Below are 18,094 nucleotides of genomic sequence, written 5' to 3'. Positions count from 1 at the left end.
ATTCCTTTGGAAGATACTAAATATTTGCAACACTGGAGGGACGAGGGGAAGTGAATTTCCGTGGGAACGGGGCTCTGCGGATCCATTCCGTTCTACTGAGATTGGGCCCAATGAGCTGGTTTCATGAAAAGCACAATATACAAGCTCCTACTGTTGTGGGCCTAATAGAAAATTGAGTTGTGTGCTACATGTTTTCTAGCGTCGCACATTCACTGTAGGTGCAACAGCGCCTCTACATGGTGATTAATAGTGCGAATTACTCCCCCCTTATACACTACATCACCTCAAATAGTGTTTGTCTTACCTGAAAGCACCTAGGAGGATGGGATAAGCTCCTTTCAATCCCAACAGAGACCCCATACACATAAACTGTAGGTATCACCTGACACGTGTCTTCTTCATAGACCTTGTGTGGGGAGGTTAAGTACGCCTCCATGTTGTTGTTGGTCATTAGGCTTTCATCCTAGAGACAGTTTTCTTTAGCACAATCATGCAAGTCCACCAACCCTTGCGCTAGGGGACTCTGACCCCCACAGGAAAGCCTTGCATGGACAGAATTCATGATGTAATTCTGGAATCACTAACCTTCCCCACCTGGATTCTGTCACTTTGTAGATATTGCAATGGTTGGTGAGGAGTCTCGACGATGATGTGCTCCCCCTGCATGAATGGGCGGTAATTTTTCAACGGCAATACCGTTGCCAGAAGTGCTTTCTTGCAGTCATTGAATTTTTCCTCCAGCGAGGACAAAGTCTTGTTCGCGTATGAGATGACTTTGTTGGCCTTGTCATGCTTTTGTTACAATACCACTGCTAGGCAAGTATCTGAGAATCTGGGGTAGGCCAAACAAGGAGCCTTGGAAAGGCTTTTTTTCAATTGTTTAACTGCCTCGGATTGTTCCGGACCCTCTTCCCACTTTACTCTGGCCTTTGATAAATAGACCTCTGCGTAGTCTGCGATTAACTTCTGACTATAATTAGTGAATTTAAGAAGGCTTCTTAATTCTCGCAGAGTGATATGGTCTTTCAATTTCAATAGGGCTTCTACCTTCTTCGCCTGGGTATTAAGACCCTGAGAGGTGATCCCGTGCCATAAGAAATTCCCTCGGGTCTTACACCACTGTGCCTTCTGAAAGGACAGTTTTGCTCTGGCCTTCTGCAACGGCATTAGAACACAGCAGATTTCTGCTATATGTTCCTCCACAGTTGAGCTCTTGATCAAAACATAATCCACATACGCCAGGTATCCCGTTTTGCCCAAATCGGGCATAGTCTTACGTAGGAAGATGTTGAACTCATTGCCAGAGTTTATGTATCCAAAGGGGGTTCCGGTCCACGTGTACTCCTGCCCCCCGAAGGTAAAGGCAAGATTGGACCGGTCGTGCCTACTCACGGGTACTGTCCTGTAACTGTTGATCAGGTCAATGGTGGTGTACACCTTTGACCCTTGGATCAGGGCCAGTCCATGAAGGGGCCATCTTGACATGTGGACCCGTTTGTTCAACTCCCTCAGATCTACACATAGTCTCCTTTGGCTGCTTGGTTTGAGCATCCCCAGGACCAGGTTATTGAAGTTACTGTTGATAGAATGAATTTTCCCACAGGATTCTAACTTCTTAATAATCTCTGTGAGTGATTCCATGGATGCAAGAGGTAACCAGTATTGTTTCACAAATACTGGAGCCATCTAGGGGTCCATGGGAACGGTGGTTGAATAAATGGATGAGCGTCCACAGTTGTATGAGGCCACCAAAGAGATTTTTTGGAATTCCAGGAAGACCTGTTGCAGCTTTTGTCTTTGCTCCTCGTCTCACAACCAACAATGCGCCCAGATACCTAAGGGTTTGGCACGCAATACTAATAAATAATTACAAATTAGCTAGATGGATGCTTTTCTCGACCATCTGCTTCAAACGTGGGAAGACTTCAGGCTTGGAAATTTCCTCCAGTTGGGTGGAGAGATCTTTTTGATGGTGTTGACCTGGATAGGGGATTCAAGGTAGTGGTCCTTGACTCTGAACACTCTCTCCACCGTCCTAATGTCACAGGTTAACTCTTCCACCACGCAGGGGCAGTAAGTGTACACCATGAAATTCCCCCATGCCTAGTAAAAATATCTTCTGGAAAAATACTGTCATTCAGGACGGAACAGTCGTTTGGGATTGGTCCCATGATTTCATTACTTAAATTGACAGAAGAATGCTGGGCATCAAACGCCATTCCAATAAAGTTGTCTGTACCCAAAGTGATACTTTGAGGATTGCTGTTATCCACTAATATTCTAATGGTGTTGTGTTCTAGGTCTGTTGTTTGAGGTTCTGTCCTCGCTTAATTTTCGGAAGGAGAGTACATTTTCGCACCTGCCTTGGGATGGTAACCTCTTCTCACACTTGAACTTCAGCGGCATAAGGCAGCAATTAACCTGACGGAAATGCTTTTTCGGTGTTGTCAAAGGCTATGGGGTAACCCTCCAGTTGGGACCAGGCTTTAATAGTAATTAGTTCTACATTGATTGCAAACCGATGGAGATTGTCCCTGCCCAAATATAAGTTGCAAGGGACATCTCCCTTGACCCAACAATTATGCTCTCTGCTTTTGTCGCCAATGGAAATGCTTAGCATGGAAATGCTTAGCATGCACCTGCTAGGCAGGAGATGTTTGGAATTTTTGGATTTGATACCTACTTCCCATTTGTCAATCAATTTAAATGTGAGAATGGTCTGATCTTTTGGTAGTTGCCTGAATAATTCCATTGTTCAGGCATACTCTGGCAGGCGCCGGCTCATCCCTCTCATTTAACTGAATGGGGAAAAACAACTGTTCACTCTTTTTCTGAATGTCCGTCAGACTTTGAGCGGGTTCTTCCTTGTCTGGTTTCACAGGACTCAATGTGTCTTCTGATTTTGGACTGGTGTAAAATGTAAGGGTGTTCCCCTGCAGTGTGGATTGTCACAAAAAACTGTGAGGAAGGTTGATTTTCAAGAATGGAGAAGGCTTCCCATCACCAGTTTGTTCTCCCACAGAGATGACAGTGATGTCTGGGACTTGGTTAGTCTTGAAATGGAAATCTAAATTCTCAGAGCGTTGATCAATTACGTGACAGGTACCATTTAGGCTTACATAATTGGGACTAATTTTTGATTTTATAGGGCACTTTGTCTGAGTCGAGTGGACCTTGTTTACACAGTCGATCAGAGGTGATAACCTCGTCAGGAGATCATTCCCCAGTAAACAAGGTGTGCCCTCTGGAGTCACAACTATCACTGGACATTTTACTCAACGACGCCCAATTTTTATTTCCAGATCCGCAGTCCCTTAGACGGAAATTTAATTCCCGCCTAAATTACGGAGTTGTCCAGGATGTAGTGTGAAGAGAATTTGTTGGTCCTCCCCTCGTCCTGAGTTTAGTTGGTCAAAGGAATTTTTGGACAGGAGGGTGGCTTGGGATTCAGTATCCATCAGAGCTAATAATTCACACTGACCCTGCGCCTTGACTGATGCATAAAATCAGCTTTCTTTCTCTTTCAAGGTGCAAAGAAAGTGTGAGTAATTTATAGCCCGGTGGTCATTTTCTTAATATTGAACTACAACACAGGGTGATCTTGGGCAGTTTTCTGTGTCGAAATTTTGAAATCTATAAAAAAATATTTGCAACTCGCAATGGGAATTGTTGGGGATTCTCCTTTTCCCCTGATGTCCACCTGTACCTGGCAACATTTCCCAGAACCTGTTTTTAGAAAAGACACCCCTTCCGTTTCCATTCTGTCTGGCTCACATGTTTGGGATGGAATAGTTTCTGGTTCTTGGTCAGTTTCCATACTTATCCTGCCCCACTCAGGGTCCTTTGGGACCCATTTTTGCTTTGGGAGGGCCCCCATTTTTGAAAGAGAACCTTTCGATACCTGAATACTCCATGGATTCTTCTCTTTCAAAGGGGATAATCCAGAGTTCCTCCACAAAGTGGGTTCTTCTTTGGCCTCTCCTACTTACCCTTTGATCTTTGGGTTCTAACATTTCATGAGTAGAAGGGACACTTTCAGGCTGAGAGGGGTTCAGGGATTCTGTTTGGGTGATTAAGGACGCTTCCTCTAGGGCTTGCATCTCCCCTCCACCAGGGGCCCATCTCAGAAATCTGTGGTTTGTCAGCGGTTTCCTCCCATCATTTCCCCCTGGGTTTTCAGACCTCGGGTTTGGGTAATTCTGGGAAACAGGGTTAGGCTCAGAGTTAAACTGAGCCCTCAGCATGCGCGCCAGATCATAGGTCAGTTGCAGGACCTGTCGCTCCAGTCGCGAGACCTTGTCTGGTGGTAGGGACGTCTCAAGTCATAGCTCTGCTGCTCCCAAAAAGGGTAACACTGTCCCTTCTCCCAAAGTAGCACAGGCACTGGAAATTTCCCCCATAATTTTCCATCCTAAATCTCCCTTCTCCGGGGTTCAGGGTTCTATTGTCCTTGAACCGGAAGAAGATAGGACGATGGTTTTGGATATCTGGGAAAAAAGTTCTGATTGGGAGGTGGAGTGATAATTCTCTCCTGAGGGAGGTTTGGAGGGAGGTTTCCCAGGGCAGTACTTACCTGATTAGTTACCCCCCCCCCGGCCCAGCGGAGTGTATACATGCCCCATGATTGATTTAGTACCCCCGTACCTAGGGCTTACATAGGTGGCAGGGTCAGAGGGATCATTGGTCTGGGCCCCCGCCTGACTACCATTTGATTGTGCCAGGATGGGGGGTCCCTTCTGCCTTCCATTTTGCTTATTGGCAGAAGGGTTACTTTTAGGCCTTCCCTTCTCCAGATCCAATGGAGGGATAGTTTTTACCTCTGCCACCTTCGCAGCAGCAAGGGTGTTAGATGGTTTGGGGGTTTGGGCATTTTTTTTTACTCTCAGCTGACTTTTAGTCCTCATAGATCCTGGTGGCCTGTTCAATCATCCAATCCAGAGTCCTATGCTCGTGAAAATCACACACAAACTGAGGCATTATGTATTTGGGGAGAGCATGGAAATATGTAGTTATGAACTTCCTACTATTGGTGTTCACCTGCCGGGAAGTCTGAGCAAATGCGCGCTTTAGCTCCTGCACAAACTCCCTAGGCGCCTGATCCTCCCCACACTGCAAGTTATATGCAGCCTTACGGGCCTTCTGTGGGTTCCAGTGGGTGGAAAAGTGTTTCAAAATAGGTGCCCTAAAGGTTGTCTATAAAGAGTAAGGTTTGCAAGTGCTTCCGGACAGTACAGTATGAACGTTTGGATAGCAGTTTGGGAACAAAAGGATTTGCAGTGTAAGACTGGATGGTCGAGTGGGTAGCCTCATAGTAAGTCCAGTAGGTTTTCAGGTGATTGATCTTCGTGGGGGACAGATGGTTGTAGTGATGCCCAGACCAGCATCACTGGCCTTGATGGATGGCCTTCTAAACTTGATGAAAGAAAATAGGCATAGCCCATTTCCATGTTTACTTGAAGATGGCAAGTGAGACATAGAGCATGAACCCAATACTGCCAGCAAGTAAGCATACAGCTAAGACCAGTTTCAGCCTCACACTGTGAGGGTTGACTCTCTGTGAGTCCTCCCATCGTAAGTCTGTACGGCAACTTTAATGTACACTTCATTTATTCCTGTATACTGTAAACTATCACCTCCATTAAGCTACACAGTGTCCCCTTCCTTATAAAATGCATGGGGGCCTTGTTGATTGATTTCAAAATAAGTGCCCGATGTTGTGGACCCTCCCTTGCACATGACACCCAGTCGAGGAACAAACTGTGCTCTCCCTGTTGCTTTTGAAGTCAAGAATGTGCTTGACAATAAAGTGCACACTGCATTACGGTGCACCAATGTACCATGGCACAAAAGCACTTTATCAGCTTGGCTTATCTGTTCTCAGACTTAACAAATATTGAACCTGTGGGCAAGGACATGTCCGTGCTAACAATACAACCACTGAATACAGAGTAAGATATTGCAAATGTCCGCCGCCATAGCAATTCTAGCACTGAATACAGAGTAAGATATTGCAAATGTCTGCCACCATAGCAATACTACCACTGAATACAGAGTAAGATATTACAAATGCCCGACGCCATAGCAATACTGCCACCGAATACAGAGTAAGATATTGCAAATGTCCACTGCCACAGCAATACTACCAATGCACACAGAGTAAGATATTACAAATGATGTCCGCTGCCATAGAAATACTACCACTAAGTACAGAGTAAGATATTACAAATGTCCGACGCCATAGCGATACTACCACCAAATACAGAGTAAGATCTTGCAAATGTCCACTGCCACAGCAATACTACCATTAAATACAGAGTAAGATATTGCAAATGATGTCCACCGCCATAGAAATACTACCACTGAATACAGAGTAAGATATTGAAAATGTCCGCCGCCATAGCAATACTACCACTGAGTACAGAGTAAGATATTACAAATGATGTCCACAGCAACAGCAATGCTACCACTGAGTAGAGTAAGGTATTACAAATGTACACTGCCATAGAATACTACCAATGAGTACAGAGTGAGATACTGCAAACGTCCGCCGCCATAGCAATACTACCACTTAGAACAGAGTTAGATATTGCAAATGTCAGCCGCCATAGCAATACTACCACTAAGTACAGAGTAAGATATTGCAAATGTCCGCCTCCATAGCAATACTAACACTGAATACAGAGTAGGATATTGCAAATGTCCGCCGCCATAGCAATACTACCACTGAATACAGAGTAAGATTTTGCAAATGTCCACCGCCATAGCAAAACTATCACTGAATACAGAGTAAGATATTGCAAATTTCCACCGCCATAACAATCCACCACTGAATACAGAGTAAGATATTGCAAATGTCCGCCGCCATAGCAATCCCAACACTGAATACAGAGTCAGATATTGCAAATGTCCGCCGCCATAGCAATACCACCACCGAATACAGAGTAAGAGATTGCAAATGTCTGACACCATAGCAATACTACCACCAAATACAGAGTAAGATATTGCAAATGTCTGCCGCCATAGCAATATTGCAAATGTCTGCCGCCATAGCAATAGTACCACCAAATACAGAGTAAAATATTGCAAATGTCCACCGCCATAACAATACCACCACTGAATACAGAGTATTATATTGCAAATGTCCGCCGCCATAGCAATACCACCACCAAATACAGAGTAAGATATTGCAAATGTCCACTGCCATAGCAATACTAGCACCGAATACAGAGTAAGATATTGCAAATGTCTGCCGCCATAGCAATACTACCATCGACTACAGAGTAAGATTTTGCAAATGTCTGATGCCATAGCAATACTACCACCGAATACAGAGTAAGATATTGCAAATGTCCGCCTCCATAGCAATACTACCGCCGAATACACAGTAAGATATTATACATGTCTGCCATCATAACAATACCACCAGTGAATACAGAGTAAGATATTGCAAATGTCCGCCGCCATAGCAATACCACCACTGAATACATAGTAAGATATTACAAAGGTCCGCCGCCATAGCAATACCACCACCGAATACAGAGTAGGACATTGTAAATGCCTCCCACCATAGCAATACTACCACCGAATACAGAGTAAGATATTGCAAATGTCCGCTGCAGTAGCAATACTACCATCGAATACAGAGTACGATATTACAAATGTCCGCCTCCATAGTAATACTACCACTGAATACAGAGTAAGATATTGTAAGTGTCCGCCACCATAGCAATAGTACCACCAAATACAGATAAGATATTACAAATGTCTGCCTCCATAGCAATAATACCACTGAATACAGAGTAAGATATTGCAAATGTCCCCCTCCATTGCAATACTACCATTGAGTACTGAGTAAGATATTGCAAATGTCCTCCGTCATAGCAATACTACCACTGAATACAGAGTAAGATATTTCAAATGTCCACCGCCATAGCAATAGTACCACCAAATACAGAGTAAGGTATTACAAATATCCACTGCCACAGCAATACTACCACTGAGTACAGAATAAGATATTGCACATGTCCGCCCCCTCGGGCCTCCCTCTGGAACAGCCTCACTGCCTGCCTGAAACTTGAGGAGAACCATCTCCATTACCGGAAGCAACTCAAAACCTTTCTCTTTGCTTCTGCTTTCTCTCCTGCTCTCCCCTGCTGAATTTCCTGGCTGAAACTGAAACTGCACTGGTTACCTAGCCACCCTCTGACCTCAGGCCCGGGTCCCCTCCCCCGCACTTGGGGACTGTTTTCTGTATCCCTTCTGTCAAACATAAGGGAATAGGGGTCGCAATCCCCTCTTCCGAACCACAGAAGCCAAATAGATTGACCCCTCCCACCGTGGTTGGCACGGGCGCCTGAAAATGATATCACAGGTAGCCACGTGGCAGCCAATGGGGGGAAGATGGAGTTAGGGAAAGGGGATGGAGTGACAAAGGAAAGGAAGGGAACATAAACAAGCAACTACATACAATATACGCAATACTCCTGTATCTGTACCTCTACTTCCTGAACACCTAGCCTGACCTCCTATACATGTAATGAACCTGTTACATACCCACAGTAGTGTACCTCATTAGTGGCCCTATAAGACTCCACTTTGCACACCACAAAACATAGGATTATAAACTTGAACATATAACTTGAACATAACATAACATGCGCCTTGGGACGTATACTTCTTGAAAACACATAGGGTTGCATACAAGCAAAATGGCACAAAAAAGGGTTGTCCCTTTTCATGAAGATACAAGACTCATGGTCCGCTGGGGTCAATGAAGCAACAAACAAGGGTTTAGAACAAATACACAAAAAACATGCCCTTGTGCTGTGTGGCCCCTAAAGAATGATTCCAAAACAAGTGTGCTTTAAAGGATAGTCTCCTATTTTCCCAGGGCACTGTATTGTCAGTTCTGAGATTCATAGCGTGTTTCCTCACACATGGCATGTCTCACACATGGCGTGTATCCTACTCATGGCGTGTTTCATCACACACTCACTGCCGTGTTCGTATCATAAATCAACAAGCGAAAATAAGCATACTCTAACACCAAAACATGAACAATATTTTAGAAAACTTAACTGATGGTCCGGATGCCTCACGAGGACATCCGGACCCTGAAGTTCGATGCCCAACACTTGGGAAGGAGCCTGATTCACCGCCGCGGCCCACGACTGCTTTTCTCCTGTTCAGGCTGCTAATCACCGTCACGGCCCGGGGAAAGCTCCAAAAGTCCTTCGGCGTCCAAAACGTTCCTGCATGTTCTTGCTTCTTCAGCTGCCGCCGCCCGTGCTGATAATCTGTAATTACCTGCACCGAGGCACAGGCGGCAGCGAGCTTTCAACAGTTACTGCTAATGAGCAGCTGGCGTACCGCACGAAAGAGGAACTACACGCATCCAAACGCCTGATGGAAAATGTAGTTTATCGCCTCTTGGGAAACAAGAAGTGCCGTCCTCTACCCCAAATCAGATTCCTGGCATTACCTCCTCTCTCAGGGCCCCTTCCAAGTTTTGCCTTCTCTGGATGCTGCAAATGAAACTGTCGTACCAATCTAGGTGCATGAACCGCACTAGCCGGTTCCTATGAACAACCCTTCAGGGCCATATCCTACCCACTGGATGAGATACCATAATTGATTCTGTCTCCGTCTTGAGTCCAGTATCTTCTTTACTTCATGTTCTGTCTGCCCATCCTTGATAATTGCTGGTGGTCTCTGCACTCGCGTCCCCAGAGCTGCGGGTCTAAGCAAAGACACATGGAACACTGGATGTATCTTTAAAGTTTGAGGCAACTTTAATTTGCATGCCACGGTAGATATACATTTTACAATTTCGTAGGGTCCAATAAACTTAGGGGCAAATTTGCGGGGTCCTTTCAAAGGCAAATTGTGTGTCGCAAGCCAGACCTTATCCCCCACTTTATACTGAGGAGCCTCTCTCCTATTCCTGTCTGCATATCTTTTATACTGTTCCTTAGCCTGGTCTAAATTGGCTCGTGCTTTCTGTCTGAGGTGTAGAAGTAACTTTTTTCTATCCTGAAGCATAGGAATATTCTCCATATCAGGTAAATGTTCTAGTAACATATTCTGTGCTTGACCATACAAACATACATTCGGAGACATACCCAAAGAGGCGTGTTCAGTGTTATTATAAGTAAACTCAGCCAACCACAAAGACTGTACCCAAGATTCACGACCATCACTTAAATAACAGCGTAAATATTGTTCAAGCGTCTGATTGACTCTCTGTGTTTGTCCATCCGTTTGTGGGTGATAACTGGTGGACAAAGCACACTCCTTTCCTAACATTTTACAAAAAGCACGCCAAAATTTGGAAGTAAATTGAGGACCTCTATTGGATACAATACTCTAAGGTAGACCATGTAATCTGACCACATGTTGCAAAAACAATTCTGCCAATTTCCCTGCTCCTGGAATACCGTTACCAGGTACGAAATGGGCTTGTTTAGATAGATAATCCACCACCACCCAGATTGTATCATACTGATCATCCGGAGGCAAATCAGTAATGAAATCCATGGATATATGTGTCCGTCCAAATCTTCTCCGGAGTAGGTAAGGGCTGGAGTAACCCTGCTTTCTTATTATGATCTGACTTACTGCATACACATGTTTCACCACACTCTTGAATGTATTTAATAGATTCCTGTCTTAATCCTGGCCACCAAAAATATTTCTCCAACAAACCTTGTGTCTTTTTACTTCCTTAATGTCCTGCTAAAGGTGAATTATGACACCAATGCATCGCCTTCTTTTGCAAAGCGAGCGTCGGTAAAAACAATTTCCCTGCATAGTAGGGAAGACCATTGTGGAATGTTTCTGCAGGATTCGTCTCTCCCCATTTCAATTTGACCTTTCCTTTCATTTCTTGTTTTACTTGTCTCAGTAACGGAGTCATTACCGCTCCTACTACCTTGTCCGCAGGAATGATAGTCTTAACTTCGGTTACACTGCTTTCCAAATTTTGCTGCCTAGATAGAGCGTCAGCTTTTCCATTATTTTTTCCTGGTCTAAAAGTGACTACAAAATTAAACTCATTAAAGTACTGTGACCATCTTAACTGCCTTGGACTCAATGGAGGTCATTACGACCCAGGCGTTAAGGGTTAACGCCGTCGTTAACCCTTAACGCCTGATTCCAATTTTAACGGCTGCTTTTAGCAGGTGTTAAAATCCATGGCGCTAAACCGCCTTGGTGCTAATTACGGCACCGTAATTTACGGTGCCGTAATTAGCGCCTTCCCCACTCCCATTATGCCCTATGGGGCAAAAATGGGAATGGGGAAGGGTAAATCCGCCATCCGACCATGGTGTAAACGTAGTTTACACCATGGTGGTAAAGTTGGTGTACTTACCGCCTGGGTCATAATGACCTCCAATGTATGAGCTGTATTGAAGTACTGCAAGTTTTTATGATCAGTGACCACTGTAACCTGATATTTGGCCCCCAGCATATAATGTCGCCACTCCAAAAATGCTGCTCTAATTGCAAATAACTCTTTATCGGTGATTGAATAATTTTGTTCACAGCTGGTAAGCTTACGAGAGTAGAAAGCTACTGGATGCCACACTCCTTCTTCATCCTTCTGAGACAATACTGCTCCAACAGCCACATTGGAAGCATCCGTTTCCACTTGGAAAGGTTTCTCTGGATTAGGGAGTCTCAGTACCGGAGCTGACGTAAATGCTTTCTTTAACTCTTGAAAAGCTACTTCTGCCTCAGAGTTCCAATCAAATTTAGTGGCCTTCCTTAATAATTTGGTAATGGGTGTAACAATTTGTGAAAAATTTGAAATAAAGTGCCTATAAAAATTTGCAAAACCCAAAAAGGACTGGATATCCTTGATGCATTGAGGCGCTGGCCATTCCGTGACTGCTTGCACTTTCTTCTTGTCCATCACAATACCAGAGGGAGTCAAAATAAAACCAAGGAATTCCACTTGAGTGGTATGAAAGGCACATTTTTCTAGTTTTACATACAACTGATAGTCTTATAATTTTTTCAACACTGCTCTCACATGACCTATATGTTGCTCTTCAGAAGATGAATAGATTAAATGTCATCAATATATACTATGACAAACTGATCTAGAAACTCACTCAACACTTCCTGCATAAAGTATTGAAATGCTGCAGGAGCATTGCATAATCCAAAAGGCATCACAAGGTATTCAAATAAACCAAACTTAGTCCTGAAGGCTGTCTTCCACTTATCCCCCTCTTTAACACGGATCAAATGGTAAGCCCCTCTCAAATCTAATTTGTTGTAAACCACTGCTGTTTTTACTTGGTCCAATAACACTGAAATCAAAGGCAAGGGGTACCTGTTTTTCACTGTCACCTTAGTCAATGCTCTATAATCAATACATGTCCTAAGAGTTCCCTCTTTCTTTGGGACAAAGAATAAAGGTGATGAAACAGGTGAGGTGGAATGTCTAATAAATCCCTTATTTAGCATGTCATCCAGATATTCTCGTAAATGCTGGTTTTCTGTTTCAGTCAAAGCGTAGATTCTACTACAAGGTAACTTAGCCCCTGGTTCCAAATCAATCAACGCAATCATATGATCAATGGGGTGGTAACCTGTCTGCTCCCCCTTTGTCAAATACTTTAGCTAAATCTTGGTACTGATTCGGGATACTCACAGCCATTGCTCCGACCATTTGTGGTTCTGCCACCTGATCTGCCAAATATAATGCAGGTCTCACCTCCTCCTCCATGTGACCCTCACATTCCACTCCTCAAATACCACCTCCCGCTTAATCCAATCAATCCTGGGATTGTGCTTAAGTAACCAAGGCATGCCCAAAATGAGTCCGAACTGAGGTGCCGCTATTAAATCAAATACAATTTCCTCTATATGTCCAGACTCGCACCTCATTAGAATGGGCTTAGTTTGTTGACAAATGGGCCCTGAAACCAATGGTGATCCATCCACCGATTGCACCCCCTCAACCTGAGATTTTTCCCTTAACGGTAAACACAACCTTTTCGCCAATCCAATGTCAATGAAATTACCGGTGGTGCCAGAATCCACCATTGCAGATACTAGCTGTTTAGTACAGGCAAAAAATAAAGTCACCAGAATGTACAAATGTGAATTTCTTTAACCTGTCGTATTTGCACTCCAATTGGGGAACCTAGTTGTTTCTGGGCCTGTCGCCTGAGTTCCCCCTAGGGCCGGCCCAATCCTTTTCCCGCCTAAACCTTGTTCCCATCCATACCTGCTCCTTTCTTGGGAGTATTCGGGCAGGTCCTAATAAAATGTCCTGGTTGTCCACAATAAAGGCACAAGTTATTAGCCTTACGTTGCTCCTTCTCTGCAACAGACAATGCCCCCCCTAATTCCACCAATCTGCATAGGTTCACCTTCTGTATTCCTGTTTCCCTTACCCCGATCCAACCTGGCAAAGGGCAACACTTCTGGTCTTTTCTTCTCTCCCCTGTACTCTCCAATACGATGATCCAATCTTGGTGCTAAATCAATCATGGCCGTACATGTACTAGGTTGGGTTCTACGTGAGCTATAGCATCCTTCAATTCCTCTTTGAGCCCTTGGTAAAACAACACAGTCTGTTTATTCTCGGGCCAATCTGTTTCAATCACTAACCTGTTAAATTGGGTAACATATGAAACCAAGTAGCGTGTTCCTTGTCTTAAAGCTAACAATTCTTAGTCTTGAGCCAAGGAAACTTCCCTGCGATCAAACAATCTTCCAAACTCCACTAGAAAACCATCCCAATTATATAATAAAGGATCATCCTTTTGCACCAAAGGCATTGCCCATGCTACCGCATCTCCAGTTAAATAGGAAATAACAAATGCTGTTCTAGCCTGTACTGTCTCAAAAGCCTTAGGTTTACACAAAAAATGAAGTCGGCACTGTGTTAAAAAGGTCATATATTTCTTAGGGTGTCCTGTGAACCTTTCTGGTGCAGCTAATGGCACACTACTAGGGGACTGCACAATCACGGTAGACGTGGCTCTACCAGTTTGCCCTCCAGTAGAGGTTCCAGCCCCATCCAGCGGAGTGCCTTGTGCGACCAAACCCTGTACCTGGGCTTTCAATATACTGGATTCCTGTCTAGCCTGCACCAACTCTACTTGTATGTCTTGTAGTTCTTTAAGCACATCCGCTAAAGAGGGAGGATTTGTATCCATTTGGCCTGGGTGGTTCAATTACCCCGAGATCGGGGGCAGGTAATTCTGTCAAACTTAAAAGGGAATAGGGTTCTCAATCCCCTCTTCCAAACCACAGAAGCCAAATAGATTGACCCCTCCCACCGTGGTTGGCACGGGCGCCTGAAATCGATATCACAGGTAGCCACGTGGCAGCCAATGGGGGGAAGATGAAGTTAGGAAAAGGGGATGGAGTGACAAAGGAAAGGAAGGGAACATAAACAAGCAAGTACATACAATATACGCAATACTCCTATACCTGTACCTCTACTTCCTGAACACCTAGCCTGACCTCCTATACATGTAATGAACCTGCTACATACCCACAGTAGTGTACCTCATTAGTGGCTCTATAAGACTCCACTTTGCACATCACAAAACATAGGATTATAAACTTGAAAATAGAACTTGAACATAACATAACATGCGCCTTGGGACGTATACTTCTTGAAAACACATAGGGTTGCATAGAAGCAAAATGGCACAAATAAAGGGTTGTCCCTTTTCATGAAGCTACAAGACTCATGGCCCGCTGGGCACAATGAAGCAACAAACAAGGGTTTAGAACAAATACACAAAACACATGCCCTTGTGCTGTGTGGCCCCTAAAGAATGATTCCAAAGCAAGTGCGCTTTAAAGGATAGTCTCCTATTTTCCCAGGGCACTGTATTGTCAGTTCTGAGATTCATAGCGTGTTTCCTCACACATGGCCTGTCTCACACATGGCGTGTATCCTATACATGCCGTGTTTCATCACACACTCACCGCCAAAACACCTCTAACACCAAAACATGAACAATGTTGTAGAAAACTTAACTGATGGTCCGGATGCCTCACGAGGACATCCGGACCCTGAAGTTCGATGCCCAACACTTGGGAAGGAGCCTGATTCACCGCCGCGGCCCGCAACTGCTTTTCTCCTGTTCAGGCTGCTAATCATCGTCGCGGCCCGGGGAAAGCTCCAAAAGTCCTTCGGCGTCCAAAAGTTTCCCGCATGCTCTTGCTTCTTCAGCTGCCGCCGCCCGTGCTGATAACCTGTAATTACCTGCACCGAGGCACGGGCGGCGGCGAGTTTTCAACAGTTACTGCTAATGAGCAGCTGGCGTACCGCGTGAAAGAGGAACTACACACATCCAAACGCCTGATGGAAAATGTAGTTTATCTCCTCTTGGGAAACAAGAAGCCCCGTCCTCTACCCCAAATCAGATTCCTGACACCTACAGTCCCACTTCCAGCACTTGACACCTGATGTCTGCACTTACCCTTGCACTTGCCACCAGCTGGACGCACTTTTTACTTACTGTTTATTTATTCTATTATCCCATGTACTGCACTGTCCCCTCCCCTTGCCCCTCTGCACTTTTCCCCTTCCCCCTTCCCATGCACTTGCACAATATGAATGACACCTGGCCTAGTAGGATTGTTGTCTCTGTTGTCTCTGTTGTCTCTGTTGTCTTCCCACTGTTCCCCTCCCTTGCCTAGTTGCGCCTTGAAACACTTGTGTATAGGCGTGTTAAAAATGCCATATCATATCATATCATAGCAATACTACCACTGAGTACAGAGTAAGATACTGCAAATGTCCGCCGCCATAGCAACACTACTACTGAATACAGAGTAAGATATAGCAAATGCCTGTTGCCATAACAACACTACCACTGAATACAGAGTGAGCAAATGCCTGTTGCCATAACAACACTACCACTGAATACAGAGTAAAATATAGCAAATGCCTGTTGCCATAGCAACACTACCACTGAATATAGAGTAAGATATAGCAAATGCCTGTCCCCATAACAATACTACCACTGAATACGGAGTAAGATATTGCAAATGTCTGCCACCATAGCAATACTACCACTGAATACAGAGTAAGATATTTCAAATGTCTGCCGCATAGCAATACTACCACTGACTACAGAGTAAGATATTACAAATGTCGGCCACATAGCAATACTACCACTGAACATAGAGTAAGATATTACAAATGTCTGTTGCCACAGCAATACTACCACTGAATAGAGTAAGACATTACAAATTTCCACCCCCATAGCAATACTACTACTGAGTACAGAGTAAGATATTGCAAATGTCAGCCGCCATAGCAATACTACCACTGAATACAGAGTAAGATATTGCAAGTGTCAGCCACCATAGCAATACTACCACTGAATACAGAGTAAGATATTGCATATGTCAGCAGCCATAGCAATACTACCACTGAATACAGAGTAAGATATTGCATATGTCAGCCGCCATAGCAATACTACCACTGAATACAGAGTAAGATATTGCAAATGTCCGCCACATAGCAATACTACCACTGAATATAGAGTAAAATATTAGAAATGTCCACCACCATAGCAATACTACCACTGAATACAGAGTAAGATATTACAAACATCCACCCCCATAGCAATACTAGCACTGAATACAGAGTAAGATATTGCAAATGTTCGCCGCCATAGCAATACTACCACTGAATACAGAGTAAGATATTACAAATGTCTGCCGCCATAACAATACCACCACTGAATACAGAGTATTACATTTCAAATGTCTGCCGCCATAGCAATACCACCACCAAATACAGAGCAAGATATTACAAATGTCTGCCGCCATAACAATACCAGCACTGAATACAGTGTTATATTGTAAAAGTCCACCGCCATAGCAATACTACACTGAATAAAGAGTAAGATATTGCATGTCATAGAGTGCTCTCGTCTTGTAATGAAGCCTAATGCAGCGTTTGACCTTTCCCTGGTGTGCACTGCCCTTCTGCCTGTGCTGCACCATTGTCAGGCCTACACATGGCTGTCACTGTCAAAGCAATTAGTACAGCTCCAGACTGAACCCACGTAACCCCCAGACAATGCCCATGAGTCGACATCATTATGGGAAGCATTGCTCTTAATCTGCCACTCTGAACAGACAGTGGGGGACAGCAGTGGGTGGGGGGGGCTCACAGCAATGTGAGTCTTGAGGCAGTGGACACTAGAGACATGCACTCTGTTACTGTATGCACTGGAGCTAATGCAGGGGTAGGGGGACACTGGTCATGCCCCCTGTACAGCACTGGATCTTGAGATGGTCAGTGACTGGACCACTGTGAGCATGCAGTAGATGGAATCAGGGGGAGGAAAAACTGGAGGTAGAGGGTGAAATCTAGGGTGAAATCCTGGGTGTCTGAAAGGCAAACATTATTCCTGTGGGGAAAAAACAGTGGCTAGGAAACCGTAGATTGTTCCCTGACAACGTTCAGATAGAAAAGGCTTTAGCCTTTAGGCCCTCATCAGCAGTCAGGCTGTTGTTTAGACAGTACGGGCTAGCCTGGGATCGAGGGACACCTTGGTTAGGGCGGGCTACCGATCTCCGGTACCAGCCTGGGATCGAGGGACACCTTGGTTAGGGCGGGCTACCGATCTCCGGTACTAGCCTGGGATCGAGGGACACCTTGGTTAGGGCGGGCTACCGATCTCCAGTACCAGCCTGGGATTAAGGGACACCTTGGTTAGGGCGGGTTACCGATCTCCGGTACCAGCCTGGGATTGAGGGACACCCTTGGTTAGGGCGGGCTACCGATCTCCGGTACCAGCCTGGGATCGAGGGACACCTTGGTTAGGGCGGGCTACCGATCTCCGGTACCAGCCTGGGATCGAGGGACACCTTGGTTAGGGCGGGTTACCGATCTCCGGTACCAGCCTGGGATCAAGGGACACCTTTGGTTAGGGTGGGCTACCGATCTCCGGTACTAGCCTGGGATCGAGAGACACCTTGGTTAGGACGGGCTACCGATCTCCAGTAGCAGCCTGGGATCGAGGGACACCTTTGGTTAGGGTGGGCTACCGATCTCCGGTACCAGCCTGGGATCGAGGGACACCTTGGTTAGGGCGGG

The sequence above is a fragment of the Ambystoma mexicanum genome, chromosome 6q (assembly GCF_040938575.1).
Source record: "Ambystoma mexicanum isolate Mex_15411 chromosome 6q, UKY_AmexF1_1, whole genome shotgun sequence".
Taxonomy (NCBI): Eukaryota; Metazoa; Chordata; class Amphibia; order Caudata; family Ambystomatidae; genus Ambystoma; species Ambystoma mexicanum.
Note: the sequence above shows the minus strand (reverse complement) of the source record.